The sequence below is a fragment of the Mus caroli genome, chromosome 19 (genome assembly GCF_900094665.2).
Source record: "Mus caroli chromosome 19, CAROLI_EIJ_v1.1, whole genome shotgun sequence".
Lineage (NCBI taxonomy): Eukaryota > Metazoa > Chordata > Mammalia > Rodentia > Muridae > Mus > Mus caroli.
Window position 1 is genome coordinate 7,920,870 of NC_034588.1, and position 16,464 is coordinate 7,937,333.

Below are 16,464 nucleotides of genomic sequence, written 5' to 3' on the forward strand. Positions count from 1 at the left end.
ATACAAACGCTTAACTTCTGAGCCATCTCTCTAGCCCCATCATGGAGTATCTTGAAGGAGGATGAGTTCTGGGTCTCTCCTTGGCATTACACATGGGGAACTGAGTGCTAGGACACAGAAGGGACTTGGCCAAAGTCAGTGTGGTTTAGTGGCACAGCATGAACTGGGACCTGGAACTGGAGAGTCCCAGGTTGGGTCCTGACAAAGTGTCTTCCAGGTCTGAGGTCTAGCCTAGTAGCTGGGAGTGGCCAGCTGAAGATTTGAAAGAATAGCTTTGTGGCCTCCTGGCCCAGCCTGTGGCTCCAACTAGTGCTGGGGCTGCTTTGGGGATTCTATGAAGCCAAGTCAAGGCATCCTTCCTAGTGCCCCCTCTCACACGAGATCATTTCCTGCCACTGCTCTCCCGCCCTCCTGTTATGCTCCAAGTTTGACTATTCAAAAGGTCTACCACCATGGCTTGGCACTGACAGACCCCGTGTTTGGTCTGCAGCAGACTTCTGTCAATTTCTCGGGTTTTGGTTGTTTAGGCTTTAGCTTTAGAAGTTCCCAGCACCTGCATATAATGATGCTCAAAATTAAAAACAAACAAACAACCCAACTCACACAGCATAAGAGAAATGACAAAAACTTCAGGTTCACTGGCCTGGCTTGCTCTCCCAACCATGGAGAAATGGTGTCAAGCAGGCTTTCTGGAAGTGGCTGTCAACAGTCCTCACTCTGACTTTGAGTTCTTACAAAATGAAATATTTGCAAAACAAACAGCATTGAACCCCTATCATGTGGGGTGGCCCCCAAAGCGTTGGCAGGTAGCACCTCAAGCAAGTCACCTGCAGGCAGAGCAGTCTTCTGTCCTGATTCCTTTCGTAGTAACTGTGCTAGAAGTAGGGGAGAATGTGCGTGTGAGGGCCTGGGTTGTCTCTCCAGCACAGCATACCACTATGCACTTGGCAGGAAGAGGTGAGAGCTTACTCTTGACTACTTTGAGAGTTCTAGGATAGCACAGGGGACTTGAGACCTGAGTACTCTGTCTCAAAAGGAAGATCTGATTGATGAAGTTAGATTATGTGACTAGGGACCCCATGAGGTAGCAAAGGGTAGGGAGTTCTGACCAATGGGGACAATGATGATCATTTTAGATCTAGAATATGAAATAGAAAAAGTGGGAGATCTTGATGAAATTCAATGACCCAAAAGAGATGGAAGTCCCCCACTCCAAAAAAAAAGACAACTCTGTTGACTGATTAGAACTTCTTGATTGTGGAGAGTTGGGATGTTACAGGGTCCAATTGTCTGATAATTATTGTTAGTCTCCTTAATAAATGTTGCTCACTTCTGTGCCTTACCTCATATCAATGTGATTATCCTTTTGGGATGCACTAACTCAGCAGACCCCAAAGCTAAAATGTAATCAAATAGCGCCTCAGACCCAAACAGAGATTTTCCCTAATTTCTCATTACCCACTGGCCTGATGGTCCCAGAAATGTATTTGTAAAATGCCTTGGGGTATGCCTTATTCTGTTACTTTACAGACTTCACAAAAGCACGTCTACGTTGGAACATGTTATTTAAGGCAACCTGAACCTGTGTCCCATGTCATGGTCACTCTTACTTGGCTCAGAACAAAGTGTCTCTCATTCTCTTTAAGGTGAGAGCCGTTTTGGGTGGACAGACGTCAGAGTCAAGTGAAGGTGGAGGCCTCTGACACTGAGCCTGGTATCACTTAGGGCCTCTGGACTTCTCATTGTATGACCCAGCAACTACCATTTTGAAGAGGCCAATTTGTGCTGGTCTCTGCCACTAGCAACAAAAGTTCTAATGTATAACAAAGGGTGGCATGGTTTTCTTAGGCTGGAAGCTAATCGAACCACTGCAGCCAAAGTGGAATGGCGTTCACCTCTCAGGGCTGGTTTGTTTCCATCCCTTCCTGAGGCTTGTCACTCTGGGCGAGTGAGGATGGATCAAGTCTGACGCTTACACACCCAACTACAGACGAGTAAGAGCAATCTACGGTCCTGACAAAGGGTGATTTTTAGGAAAACTCAGAGCTGTTAGCAGGGTCTGAAGGGGACACTCTGGACCGCAGCCATTCTAGTCCTGGGGCCAAACTATAAAAAGGAGTGTGCGCAGCAGGCCAGGGATACCGTGGTGCAAGAAGAGCCCATTTGGAGCCTCCCTTTGGAAGTTCCACGCTTGTCTCAGGATATTCAGAGCAAATGAAGGAACGCCTGCAAGTCTGCGCAGGCGTACTCGCAATGGGCGGAGTCCTACGGCGGGGGCGGGGTTAGGGGTGGTGCCTTCCCCGCGCGGGCGGGGCCGAGTGGCCTTCCGCGGGTGTGGCGCCTGAAGCCACCAGCGTCAGAGTGCAGGTATCGTGGCCACCCGGAGGCCTACAAGGCAGGACACCCGGGGCGCGGCGGAGGGGCAGTGCGGCTCGCTCTCAGCTGGACGCGGGAGGAAGTCACATCCGGTAGAGGCGGGGCTCGTGGATCCCGGAAGTGCGGGCAGCGGCTGATTGCCCGCGGTGGCGGCGGCCCCGGTAGGTGAGCACCGCTGGGGAAGGTCTCGGGCGGCGACGGGCAGCGGCCTACCATGCCGGGGGCGTTGCCGGCGAGCTCAGAGGACCTCCGCCGGCCGGTTTCCTGGCCGAAGCCGGCGATTGGGCGCGATGGGCGCGTGACTCCCCGCGGGCCTGCGCCCCTGCAGTGGGGTGGGAGGGATGGACGGTGGGAGGCTGTCCTCTCCGGTCGCCTCAGCCCCGCCCCCTCCCACCTATCCGCTAACGCCACGCAACCCTTCACCCTCTGTACAAGGAGTACCCTGTGGCCTTTGTGGCATTAAGAGCCTCTTTGCCCCTTGTACGGATTGGGAAACTGAAGCCTGTGTGTATTCTGACTTGCCCCTGCGATATAGTGGAGTTAGAGGGACTCAGGCCTTTGTCTTGCTGGCCTGTATCATTCCCCAGGTTAGCAATAGGTGAGGGTTCGTCCCCTTTCTTCTGGACCCCGACTTGAACTGTCCAGCATGGCTGAGCCATCCTTACTTCTGGGCCTTTCAGGTGTATGGTCCCAGCATGTGCCTGGTTCTGCTTTGTTTTTCCCCTCACAGCGGGCTAGGGGTGTTCTTCCACTTTTTTTTTGGTGGGCCAAGACATTCCCAGAGATGTGTTTGAGTTACTGGTAGAGTGGACTATCATCAGGGTCACATTTCTTGAGTTCAGCCTATACCTTGTCAATCAGATTTGGGCTATCCACCTTGAGCCAAGAAACCTCACAGATACCAGGGCTCCTTCATCGCTCCCTGCCTAATTTCCAGGTGTCTCTACCTGTAGTGTGTCACTCCATATTCAGTGACTGTCAGTCCTGCAGCTAGAAATGGTGGTGATAGAGGGACTTAGAAGGGAAAGACTTCTTTGCTTGGGGCCCAGGGAGGGCCCTGATCTGAGGATTATGAGGGCTGCTGGGTGAAATGGTGGACTCTGAAATGAGTCTTTGTTCTTGGCAGTCATAGTGCCCAGAAAAAAAAAAGAAGCCTTTTTCGTAAGATTGTCTTGGAAATCTGGCCCAGTGCCTTTGTAATTTCCATTAAGTAGAAAACATGATGGAGTGCTTCAGTGGGGCTGTTTTCTGTTGCTTTTTGCCAAGCAGTAGTTCTGGTTGCTTGTGTGGCTGTCCTGTGCTGGGTACTGTTTTGGGGGTGTTTTAAAGTGGGTACTGGATATAGAGAACACCTCTGAGTGACTGGTGACCCCAGTTTACAGAATTGGCTACTATCAACCAGTGAGTGGCTGTTAGATTTTTTTTTTTAACAAAGCAAATGAGTCTTTAACTCTAATACTGCCTTCCAGACGCCTCAGTTGCCCTAATATGTTGGAGCTTAAGAATTATCTGCGGTAATTCTGGTTGAAAATGCAGAGCCCCCATCTCTGGAGAGTCTTGTGATGTTAGCTGGCTGGCGCCCCAGGAGTTTGTTTTTAACACACACACTGACTGGGTGATTCCGATCTTAATGCATATTTGTAGATTTGCTGGGCCACTGGAGCTTGAGGTGGTCACTCAAGAGTCTTGTTGCCTTTTGCTTATTGCTTTGACATGTGCTAGTGTGCCATTAACAGGACTTTGAGATAAATAGACATATGACTCATTCCTGGACACTTTTGGCTCGCAGTAGTGGGGTTTTTCCAGTCTGACCAATGAGGTCATTGAGGACCTGTATTAGAGCAGTTGGATTGCTGTTGTGGGGGGCTGGGGGGAAGGGCTGGGGGTGGGTGGGTTGTGTTAGAAGTTTCCTCTTGGGATCTGGAGTTCCTGGAAGGTTCTGATCTGTCCCTATCCAGCTTGCCCTGTGACGCAGGTTTCAGTGATGGCCACAGCCTTTAGGTTGTGCAGGCTTTGGCAGCATGTTCCACAAATCCCTCCCTCCATTCTCTCCTCTTTATACCTGCTTTCCCTGGCTGTCTGGAAGACCTTAGATATCAAACAGGTTTGCCTTGATTGAGCTGGAGTTGACAGGTGAGGCCCTGGGGCTTAGGATGGGCTATAGAAGGGAGTCTCCACTGTGAACTTCAAGGTAACTTCAGCTAGGTAGGCCTCTTCATTGAAGACCTGTGAATATTTTAACTCCCACAGCACAGTATCTCCTCCCCAGGTTCACAATCGGCTGAAGGAGCAGGCTAGGATTGTCACTTTATTTTTCTGCCCCATAAACAACAACTTCTCATTTAATATCTTTGTGAACAGAGGACTTAATGTGCCAGGTACTTTTCTTGTTGCTGTGGTAGAAATACCTGGACACAATCCATCAAAAGGTGAAGGGGGTTTTGTCCGTTCATAGTTCTAGGGCACAGACCCTTCTGGTAAGGGGCGGTGGTGGCGGGAGCTTGAGGTGGCTGATCAGGAGTGTCCCACCACACCTGATCTAGTGCCTGGGATCACACCCAGGGCTTACATGTGCTGAATAAGCACTCTACCACCTGAGCCAGGCCTTAATTTAAACTGTTTTAAATTTGCCATGACTCGTGTTGTATCCCAGGATGCTGTGTGTCTTGGCAAATGTTTTAGGGAAACTTCAGGAAAAAAGTGTGTCCTGCGGTTGCATGGAGTGTTCTGTAAATTTCAGTGGTCAAGTCCAGTCTGTAGGGAGTGCTGGCCGCTTGTTTTCTGTGCCCTTACTGACGACTTTCTCTTGTCATCGAGGAGGGCAGTTGCACCTGTCACCAGTCTGTTGAAGTGGAGGGTTCTTTTTCTCTGTTCAGATGGAGATTGAGAATGAGGCAAGTTTAACTAGCTCCCTTTGTGTCAGCTGCACCCTTCATTCTTAATATTATACCTTTAGGTAAGTGGCTTAGCGCCCAGTGTCTTCTGTTACAGCTCTTGCTCAGGGTGTAGGGAGGGACCCTCAGCCCTCAGTATTATCTCTCAGCAGCAGCAACTAACTAGCAGCTTTCCCACAGCCTCAGCTCCCTGGTCTCTTGCCTTTTGTAGTTCCTGTTCTTGCTCTTTACAGCTCTTCACCTTCTGCAGCCTGTTTTCCATGTCTGTCACCTTCCCAGCACTTTCCCAGTCCTTCATCTTTGTTCTCAGTCTGTGTTCCTGGCTGTAAGAATCCACTGCCACCTGCTAGCTGCTGCCGGCTGTGGAAAGCTGGCAGCCCTGGGAGTTACCTGTTTTTCACGAAGTCGGCTCAGCTCCCTGTACTCTTGGGCAAGGAAGCTTTCTTGGGGCTGTGCTGCAGCATTCAGGGACAGTACAGGGAGCAAGGAGGTTTCCCAGACTGCTGCTAGAGAGGGAGAGCGCACCTTTCTTAGCTGGCCAGTCAGTCCTACGCGCTCACTAGCTGGCTCACTAGCTGTCGCAGGTTGGGGCAGAGCTCCTCCCTGACTGGGTTGAGGATTTGCTGCTATGAGGTTCCTTGTGATGAAGTCTAGGGTAGTAGCCATGGTCTTGGCTATCTGAAGGGCATCCCTGTGCTGATGTGGCTTCAAGAAACCAAATTCCCCCAAGTAAAGCCTTCGTTGGGGTAGTGGCCTTGACGGTTGGATGGTTCCCTCTGGCCAGAGCAAAGTCCTTGGGGAGTGGCTGTGCTGGCTTGGGTTTCTTCTGGGAGATTGAAGCTCTGAAAACAGCTTGCTTGTCAATTTACAGAATTGTAGAGCTGGCGACTTGATTGGCAGCTTATGCAATTTTCAGGAAAATGGGGGTCGCTTAAGTTGGCTGTCGCTGGTAAAACTTGAGGAATGGAGGCCACAGTGTTCCTGACAACCCTCCTCTCAGTCTGGGAGTCAGGGAAGATTGACAGTGGCAGTTTCCACCTCCTCTGTCCTTGCCCAGCCTAGGGCAGGTTGTTCAAGTATCAATCTGGGAGTGCTGGGAAGAAGGGTCTAATGGTTGGCAATCAAATTCTACTTAGGCCTGACATTGTCTGTAATTTAAAAAAAGTTAAATGACACTTCTAGTAAAGATGTCTTATAAAATAAAAAAAATATTTTTCTTTTTTGAGACAGGGTCTCTACATAGCCCTGGCCATTCTGGAACTCACTATGTAGATCAGGCTGTCCTTGAACTCATAGTGATCTGTCTGCCTTTGCCTCTGCCTCTTTGATGCTGGGATTAAAGGAGTCTCCCACCATGCTCACAAGTCTTGTGTTTGAAGTTAGGGTTAGTGTAGTTGACCAAGTCTGCCAAGGAACACTGCAACACAGTGACAAAAGCTGACAATTAGAAAGTGGACAAAGTACTTGAGCAATACTTCTTCAAAGAATATATGAATGACCAAAAGTCCCTACAAATATGTGTATGTCATTAGTCATCAGGGAAATGCAAATTGAAATCCCAGTATAACTCTAGTGTACTTGCTGGGTGATGTTAAAAAGAGGAGAAAGCATCAGTGGTGGCTCAGTCAGAAGGGTGCCTCCCACTGCAAGCATAAGGACCATGCTAGGGTCCCCAGAGCCCATGTGAAGGCTGGGCATAGTGGCATAGGCCTATGTTGTGTAAGATGGAGACAGGAGACTCTGAAGTTCATTGGTCAGCCCATCTAGCCAAATCAGTTAGCTTCAAGTTCACTGAGAGAGCCTGTCTCAAAAAATAAAGATGGATAGAAGAAAGATGCCCAAGTCTACCTCTAGCGTGCACAAATACACATGCACACACCAATAAGAATATATATCACATATACTACACACATACATGTATGTGCATACACCAATAAGAATATGCATCACATATACCACACGTTCACACACATACATGTGCACACACTAATAAAAATATACTGGGAACAAAACACCCANGGAAGGAGTTACAGAGACAAAGTTCGTAGCTGTGATGAAAGGATGGACCATTTAGAGACTGCCGTATCCAGGGATCCATCCCATAANCAGCTTCTAAACGCTGACACCATTGCATACACTAGCAAGATTTTGCTGAAAGGACCCAAATATAGCTGTCTCTTGTGAGACGATGCCGGGGCCTCGCTAACACAGGAGTAGATGCTCACAGTCAGCTATTGGATGGATCACAGGGCCCCCAATGGAGGAGCTAGAGAAAGTACCCAAGGAGCTAAAGGGATCTGCAACCCTATTGTTGGAACAACATGATGTACTAACCAGTACCCCGGAGCTCTTGTCTCTAGCTGCATATGTATTGAAAGATGGCCTAGTCGGCCATCACTGGAAAGAGAGGCCCATTGGACTTGCAAACTTTATATGCCCCAATATAGGGGAATGCCAGGGCCAAAAGAATGGGAATGGGTGGGTAGGGAAGTGGGGGGCGCTATGGGGGACTTTTGGGATAGCATTGGAAATGTAATTGAGGAAAATATGTAATAAAAATATTAAAAATTAAAAAAAAATACATCACATATGCTACACACACACGTACATGTATACTCACTAATAAGTATATAGCATATACCACAGACACATACATGTACACACACCAATAAGAATATACATCACATATACCATATATTCAAACATACATGTACACATTCTGACGAGTATATATCACATATACCACATGCTTCACACATACATGTGCACATACTAATAAGAATATATATTACATATACCATACACTCACACACATACATATATACACACCAATAAGAATATACATCACAGTCACCACAAACATGCACATGAGTCACACACTGAGTAAAAATAGGAAGTAAGTGTTAATGAGAATGTGGAGAAGTGAAGGCGTGTATGTTTTTTGTGGGAATGTGAAGTGGTTTGCCCACTGTAGGAGGCAGCACAGTGATCACACAGGAGGTCACTTACTGTATGACACAGCAGTTCTGTTTCTGTATCTGCATAGAAGAAATGAAAACAGGAACTCGGGCATTTGTGTATGAACACAGCAGTGCTGTTTATGATAGTCAAAAGGCAGCTGCTTCCACAGTGTCTGTGAACTGGAGAGTGACATGGAATGAAGTACATATATCAGACAGCCAGAGTCCAACAGTCTTACACGGATGAGGCTCAGAGACAACATGTGTGAACTGTGATGCCCAGAGAAGAACAACATTTTGGTTTGGTTTGGTTTGGTTTGGTTTTGAAACAAGGTCTCCCTGTGTAGCCCAGACTGGCTTGGAATTCACTGTACTCCTACCTCAGCTTCCCAGAGCCCTGGGATTCCAGGTGTGAGCCATCACACCTGACTGGTTTTTCTTTCTAGACTAGTCAGATTCACTGGTGGTTGCCAGGGTCAGGACAGAGGAAAAAAAGTGTTAATATTTAATGGGTGCAGGTGTATCAGTGTGGTGTCATGAAAAGTTCTGAAGACAGATGGATAGGTACCAATGGTTGTACAACAAAGTAAATGTATCTAAATGTCAAAAACTTCAAAATGGCTAAAACGGGATGGAAATGGCTTAGTGCGGTGGTTCTCAACCTTCCTAATGCTGCAACCTTTAATACACTTACTCCTCTTGTGGTGACTCTTACTGTAGAACTATCATTTTGGCACTGTTATGAATTGTAATGTAAATATCTGTTAAAGGGGTTGTTACCCACAGACTGAGAACCACTGGCTTACTGGGTACTGGCATCTGCCTCCAAGCCTGCAGACCTGACTTTACTGCCCAGGATCTACTTGGAAGGAGAGACTGGACTCCTGCAAGTTGTCCTCTGATCTTAACACACATACTGTGGCACTGTGCACCACATACATTCACACATTATAAATGAATATAAAAAAATAAAAATGACTAAAATGATAGGTTTTATAAATATTACAGTTAGAGAGTAAAACTTATGGCATGGCTTTAAAATCTTATAGAGCCTTAATATTGAAGGTGGATTTCTTACAGGCAGTACACAGAAGCGTGTTGCTTTTTTAAAATTTTTATTTAATAAGTCTTAGAATTATTGTCTTTAAAATTTTTAAAATTTTATTTTATGTGTATAGGTATTTTGCCTGCATGTATATCTATATACTGCTTGTACGCCGGGTGCAAAGCATCCATCAGATCCCCTGGGACTAGAGTTACAGATGGCTGTGAGCTGCCATGGGGATATTGGGAACTGAACCTGTATCCTGTGGAAGAGCAGCTAGCAGCTCTTAACCACTGAGCTATGTCTCCCAACCCCAGTGTTGCCTTTTGATTGGGCTGTTGACCTCATTCCTGTGAGAGAGACTGCTTTTCCTTTCCCATCAGCCCCGTAGTCTTTGTGCTTTTCTCCCATTTTTGTAATTTCTCAGGTGCTGAGTAGATCTCATGGCCTCCTTTTGCTTCTGTGTTGGTTTATGGCAGGAACCCTTCTTTTTAGCAGTTGCTTTAAGCATATATAGTGTGCGCTTTTCATTTGTCACAGCTTGTTTCAAGGGCCCTGTGCCTCTTTACCTTCAGGGTTGAACCTTGCTTGCACTGCATGTCTGTGCCCTGTAACCCCCCGACCCGTTCTATCCCAAGTCATGCTATGAATCCCGTAGTGCTCTGCACAGTTGCATTGTGAGGAGCATAGAACAGAAAGGAGAAATCTGTTTGTTTTGGGGTGTTCTGTGTTCCTCTTGGCTGGCCCGGAGCTCCATCTCCTTGCACGTTCCTAATGTCTTGCGGATTTCTTTGAACATTGCTTGCAATCTGTCACTTGATGGATTCTTTCAGCTTTCCCACAGCTAAGGGAAGTCTTTGTTTTTGCTAGAAGCCTCCCCCAGGCCAGTCTCTCAGTTCTTTACAGAAGCTGTTCCAGTGTTTGCTGCGTGCGTTGCTTATGGGAGCCGTCGAGGCCAGTCTTCTGTGCTTTTGTTCTCCACGTTTCTTTCCCCACCTCTAGCTGATTTCTTGTCACTAGGCTTGTGGGGTTTCTTGTTCAGTTATTGTATAGATGTTCTGAGGTACCAGGCATTGAACTTTGGGTTCAATACACTAGGTGAACACGCTACCACTGAGCTCTCTCCTCAGACAGCAGTTTAATTGCCTTGTGCTCAGCCTACTTTTCTTCATGGTTCTTATTTGGGGATTCATTGTATTTTTCTGGATCTGTGGCTTATAGCTTTCATTTCCAGCCATTAATTCTTCAAACTGTCATTCCATCCCTCTCCCTTCCTCTCCTTTGGGAATTCCATTATATGCACTGAGTGCTTACGGCCATCCCTCAGCATTCCTGTTCTTTTTCTCTTATCATTTCCTCTTCATGGTTCATTTCTGTTTCTGTTTGGAAAGTTGTTTTTTTTTTGTTTTCCTGCAGAATCTAATCTGTTGATGTCCACTCCAATATACATGTAATCTTATACAGTGTTGGTTTTCCCTGTAGAAATCACCCCCTTTCTTTACATAATTACAGTTCAAGCCTATATTTCCTGTGCTCAACCTTTTAGAACCTGTGCTTCTTGAACATACCAAATATAAATCGTGTATGTGTGTGTGTATCGCATGAAATATGGTTGCTCTGTTACATCCTTGCTTGCTAGTTCTGTTACCTATATATTTTATGGGTCCATTTTTATTAGTTGGTATGTGTCCTGGTTTAGTCTTTCTGTGTTAAATTCTGATTGGAGGTCAGATGTAAGTTTTACCTAGTTGATTATTTTATTTATACATATTTTTCACATATCTTAGGGTTGGTTAGGGGGTATATTGTTACTTAGAAACAGAACCTTGAAAGCCTGCATCTAAGCTTTGTTAGCTGCAATTAGACAGCCCTTCGGCTGAGCTAGGTTTTCCCCACTATGGTGGTAATGTCTTCTGTGGTACTCTAACAGGCTATAAACATGAGGCCTTCCCACATATGCCAGCCACATTAGTACTGATTCTCTTGACTGGGGCTGGCTGGGACCTGGGGGACCTCTGTACATTTTTGGGGTTTCTTTCTATGTAACTCCTGTCCCCATGGTTCTCTGCTCTGTGAATGCTGGCACTCTTCGTTTCCTGGACTCTTAAATCCCTCTTTCTAACTTCCTATGCCATCTTGGAGTCTGTAAGAGTAAGCTGGGGCCAACTCTAGACTCACTTTGTCCTGTTTCCCTAAGCACCATTCTGCTAAGCTTCCTCACAGCCAATATTTAAAAGCTCTTCTGCACTTATGTTGTCCAGCCTTTTAGTTCTTTGAGGTCATGAGTGTGTGTGTGTGTGTGTGTGTGTGAAATGTAGGGGGATCTACTCAGAAAGTGGAAATCCCTTAAGTACTCATTGTGTGACTGGTATGTGTTCCACATTTTGGAATGCAGACGTGAGTGATGGGCAGAAAGCTTAGTTTCTTACTGGAGAACTATGCTGTATTGTTACAATAAATGCTGCATGGTATTTGCATAGAACCATAAAAGGGCATGGATTCTTTAGGAGGAGTGAGCAAGGAAAACCTCACAGAGATGTGATATTTGAGGGGTAAGGAGAGGAAAAAAGGCAGGGCACACATACTGTGACTTCCTTGAGGGCTGCTATTATTATTTATTGAGTGACTGCAAGTGTGTTTCTGTGCTGGTAGAAGATTAGGCTGGGAGAGTTGGGATGAGCAGAGCAGCCCATGGGGGGTGGAGGGCTCAGGGCTAGATGGAAAGGAGAAGCACAGATTTGAAACACAACAGCAAGGCACTAGGAGCCATGGGAAGTTTCAATGGGGGGAGGAGGAGAACTCTTAGAACATTCTCCCGAGGTTTCTGGGCTTGTGGAAGAGGGCTGGGAAGGGGGTTCCTTTGGAACCCAGTAAGTCGCTTCTGGAGAGGCTGGCTTGTGACAGTAGCCACCTTCTAGCTTTGATGATGGCCTTCATGGGCCATTCCAGTCAGAGGTGGGTATGAGGAAGGTCTCACTCAGTTTCTTGTTTTCTGTGCCTCTCCTGTTATCCTTAGTGGAGCAGTCTGCCTGCTTATGACTGCTCATCCCAGAAGTTCCCGGGGCTGGACTCGGCACTGGTGAGAGTAGACTTTGCAGCCACCCCATATCTTACCAGCCTGGAATGGCCACCTACTGTGATCCCATTGTTGTGGATTTAGAACAGAGGCACCATGGGGCCCAGGCCTGACCTCTATCTTGATCTTTCTGTAAGGGATGATTGACTGTCTGCTCAGCTTGCTCTGTGCAGCCTAGAGGTGAGGGATGGGAGGATGGACATCTGCCTTCACAGCTTTTAGAGATAATGGTTAGGACATAGCAGAAAGGAAGGAAGGAAGCCTGTGTGTGGTCACTGCGCACGGATTTTTTTTTCAACTCTTAGCCGCAGGCTAAGGAAGGAAGAGAGGAAGAGGCCCTGCCAAGTGGCTAGGTGTCTCTCTCAGAAACTTGGAAGGACTGGTTGCCTATTCAGACATCTGTTCATGGCAGTTCTATTGACTGCCGATGAATGTGATTGATCTGGTCAGATCCAGCCATCCAGTTCCATCACTCTGTTGACAGATGATGTTTCTGGAGGAATCCAAGTACCTGTTGTTAGACTGTGCTGAGTGGTAGAGGAATGACTGTGTGACTGTATGACTGGGCATTGTGCCAGCCTAGCCATGGTGAGCCCTGCCCAATAGCAGGGCAGTAGACCTTTCAGGCACTAACATACTTCATTCTTTCTAAAGCCCCCTCTAAGGGAAGAAACTCAGGCACAGGGAGATTGTATTACCTGCCAAGACTCCCCAGCCAGTGAAGGCTGCTAGCTAGCTTCCCAGAGGTTAGGTCTGCCCCACAGAGCTGAGATCTGGGGGAGGAATGGCTCTGGGTGATGCTGTGCCCTGGCTGTGGACCGTAGCCCGAGTACTGGTAAAAGGATTGTGGGCTCCATACTGTGTTTGTTACAGATTGTCTTCTTTTGGGCTCTGAACATAATCTAACAGGCCCTGCTCCTTGGAGGCTGGCTGTAATCTGTCTAGAGTAACCATCCTTTTTTAAGTTTGTCCCAGAGCGAGACACTGGTTTACAGTCACGGAACCAAGACATAGGCGTTTAGCCGGGTGTGGTCCCCTCTTTGCCCTACTGAAGATATCACAGCCATAAGGAAGTAGAAGAGTGGGGCTTGGGGTGGTGCAGGTCAGTGTCAGACTTAGGACAGTGGTCTCCAGGCTTCTTCCTGCTTTGGACAAGAGAATGGAAAGAGGTGACTACCAGGTCCCCAGCGAAGGCAGAGGGACCTAGTAGGTTTCGAGAAAGATCAATCCAGAGGGGCTGAATGGTGATGGCAAAGAGGAGGTTCTGAGGTGGAAAATCATCTTAGAGCCTGTGGCAGGGCAGCGATGGATGGTGCTTTCGGAGACTCAGGAAGCAAGCTTGATGGGTGGGTATTGAACGAGAAGCCCACTTCTGGCCTGAAGTAGCATTGGGATGACTGAGGCATTGGGATGACTTGGAGAAACTGCTGTCAATAAGTGTTTGCTGGAGGGAGAGAGAACCTGGGGTTGGGTATCTCAGCAGTGCTGGAGGATCCAGCAGGTTTGGGAGAGGTCTCTTCAGCACACTTCTGTGCTATCAACAGAAAGTAAGGAGTCACCAGGGACTCAGCATCGCTTGCCTTTGTTGGTGGGGTCCCCAGCCAGCTGGTGACAGCCCAGGTGTGGGCAAGCCTGGTTGATATCAGAAGTCATTCTGGAGGCCCCACACTTGGCCCACTCCCTCCAGCAATGCCTTACATGGGGCCCTGCCTCAGGCAGAGTTTCTCAGTAGGCCTAGAGAACAGTGGGCTAATTGTGTAAATATTTACGTGCAGAAGGCACTTTCTTTCACACAGCCTTATCCTGAGCGATTATATTCCAGGCCGGATGTGTCTACAAGCTTTTATCTGCAGACTTGTTCTTGTGGACTTAGCCAGTTGGAGAAAGCCACACCTGGTTGCTCTGCTCTGATACCTACCTAGCTGGAGGTCTAGCATGGCTGACAGGCAGCATTTTGTAACCATAGGCATGAACGTGTTGTGTGTTGAAGTCATTGTGTCCTGTCTAGCACCTTTAGAAATTGTTTGATTCTCATTAAATCCTTCTGGCCCCTTGAGAGCCGGAAGAGAACAGCTGAGTAAGTCCCCAGCAAAGGTTCTGCACATTAAAGTTTAGATGTGTTTTGCTACAAAGCTCTGATGTCTTTGGGGACATTTCACACTTGAGGAAGCCTCCTGCCCCCATCCTAGCATCGCCTAGGAAGAGTGAGAATCTGGGCAGGCAAGGTGGTCAGCAGGTAAAAAACGCTTGTTGCACAAACCTGGTGACCTATTTGATCCCTGAGACACACATAAAAACGACAGAACCAACTCCAGGAAATTGTCCTCTGACCACCCCTCTCACTTGCACACACTAAATACAGTTTTTGTTTATTTTAAATGAAGATTAGGTGGGGGGCGTTTCTCAGAAGTAAAGCCCTTTCCTAATTTGATGATTCATTTTGGTTTTTATCCTGAGGGGATTTAGAATTGCCCCAGAAACAAATCTCTGAGTTTGTCTGTGAGGGATTATATAGATTAGGTTAATTGAGCTGGGAAGATACACCCTAAATATGGTGGTCCCATCTCTTCGTCCCTAGTGTGGATGTCTCATGCTCTTGCCAGCATACCTTCCTACCCACAATGGACCATGTCTGGAGTGAGAGCCAGAAACCCTCCTTCCTGAAGTGCAGTGTCAGGTATTTTGTTTCATTGGTGACATAACTAATACACCTAATTTGTGTGAGGCCTTGGGTTCCATCCCCAACACGGTAGAAATGGCAATGATAACCAAAGCCCCCACAGAGTTTCTCTTCTATGGCTTATATTCCAGCTTTTCAAATGACAGGGAAGATCAGTTCCACAACGCTGGGTCTCCCCTGGGAGGCTGGGACTCCCTGACTTGGGGCCATGGCTGGAGTCATTCTAGGAACAAGAAGTGGAGCAGGTCAACCAGTGTTTCTGCATTAAGCAGCAGGATTAGGAAGGTTTCCAAGGCAACAGCAGGTAGCTTTGCTATTAGGGTTAGGTCAGGTCTGGTTCACCGTAGCATGCACTTTGTAGGTTGCTATGGTAGCAGTTTCTTTCCGTGCTCTTGGTAGATGGAGGGATTTATGAGAAACGGAGGGGCATCAGTTCTCCTTGCAATGTGATGGCAGGCTGGCAAGTAATGTTGGCTGGCTGCAGTGAGAGGAGGGATGAGCCCACAGAGCCTCATTGTAGGGATGAGTTAGGATTGGGCACGCTTGTGCCTTCCTTCTGAGCAGTTCTGCAGTTGCCTCTGCTGGGGTGTGGCCAGAAATAACAGTCTGGTTGGCCTAAATCCACTGGTCCTAATCTGGTTTATGACCTCACTATCTGGGTCATATTGCTGTTGTTCAAAGCCTGTGGAATGATTTTGTCAAGATATGAAGTCAAGAAAAGAAGGTGAGACCAGCAGCAGTGTGGATGGCAGCAGTTGATGCAAGACCCAGGCCATCAGTTCGTCATTGTGTTCCCATCCCTTCCCCACTGGGAGCATCAGAGCATCTCCCTCCTTCTATGATCTGTCATTCCCATTTGCATGGTCACCAAAGGGCATGGTGTCAGTTTTAGGTTACAGACCACAGCCCCTAGGTTTTTTGTGGCCTGCCCCAAGTGGGGCTGTGCATGAAAACTGGGCCTTGTAGCTTTCCTGGGGAGCAGGCAGGCCTGCACAGCCATCACCCTGTCCTGCATTTAGAGTCTGGGGTGCATGACTTTAAAAGGGTTCCAGGCTTGGCCTCTGACTTGCGGGCCTGGCCTTCGCACATGACTGTAGCTGAGACCTCTAGTGAAGGTGAAGACTGCAGAGCAGGCAAAAGTTAAACCAAGAAAAGTCAGGGATAGGATGGGGGCGGGGAAACAAACCATGCCTTTTCCCTTCTCAGTGCAGGCTACAGGGGCCCATTTTCAACCCCTCCTGCACCCCGCAACTTTCACACTCACTGGCAACCTGATCATCTCCACTGAGGTGTCAGTGTCACCTCCATGAGACCTGTTACCCTGCTGTACCTGCGACACTGAAGCTGCCTCCCCAGCTCCCAAATCCCTCCTAGATTCTGCAGTGTCCCCCCAGGTCCCTCTCTGGCCTTCGATGCTCTGTGTCGTCCCCCCC

At 47.7% G+C, this 16,464-nt stretch overlaps 1 protein-coding gene across 3 annotated transcripts in view; it reads left to right on the forward strand.

Annotated features, from left to right (window-relative positions):
* Window positions 1-2,283: 2,283 nt before the first annotated feature.
* Vps37c (VPS37C subunit of ESCRT-I) overlaps window positions 2,284-16,464 on the forward strand; it is a 27,255-nt gene continuing 13,074 nt past the window's right edge. For 2 of the 3 annotated variants that reach the window (XM_029472677.1, XM_021151677.2), the window contains exon 1: window positions 2,284-2,537. The gene's annotated coding sequence lies outside the window, so the exon portion shown is untranslated. Of the gene's footprint in view, window positions 2,542-16,464 lie in introns of all 3 variants that reach the window. The other variant, XM_021151679.2, reaches the window with a different exon arrangement.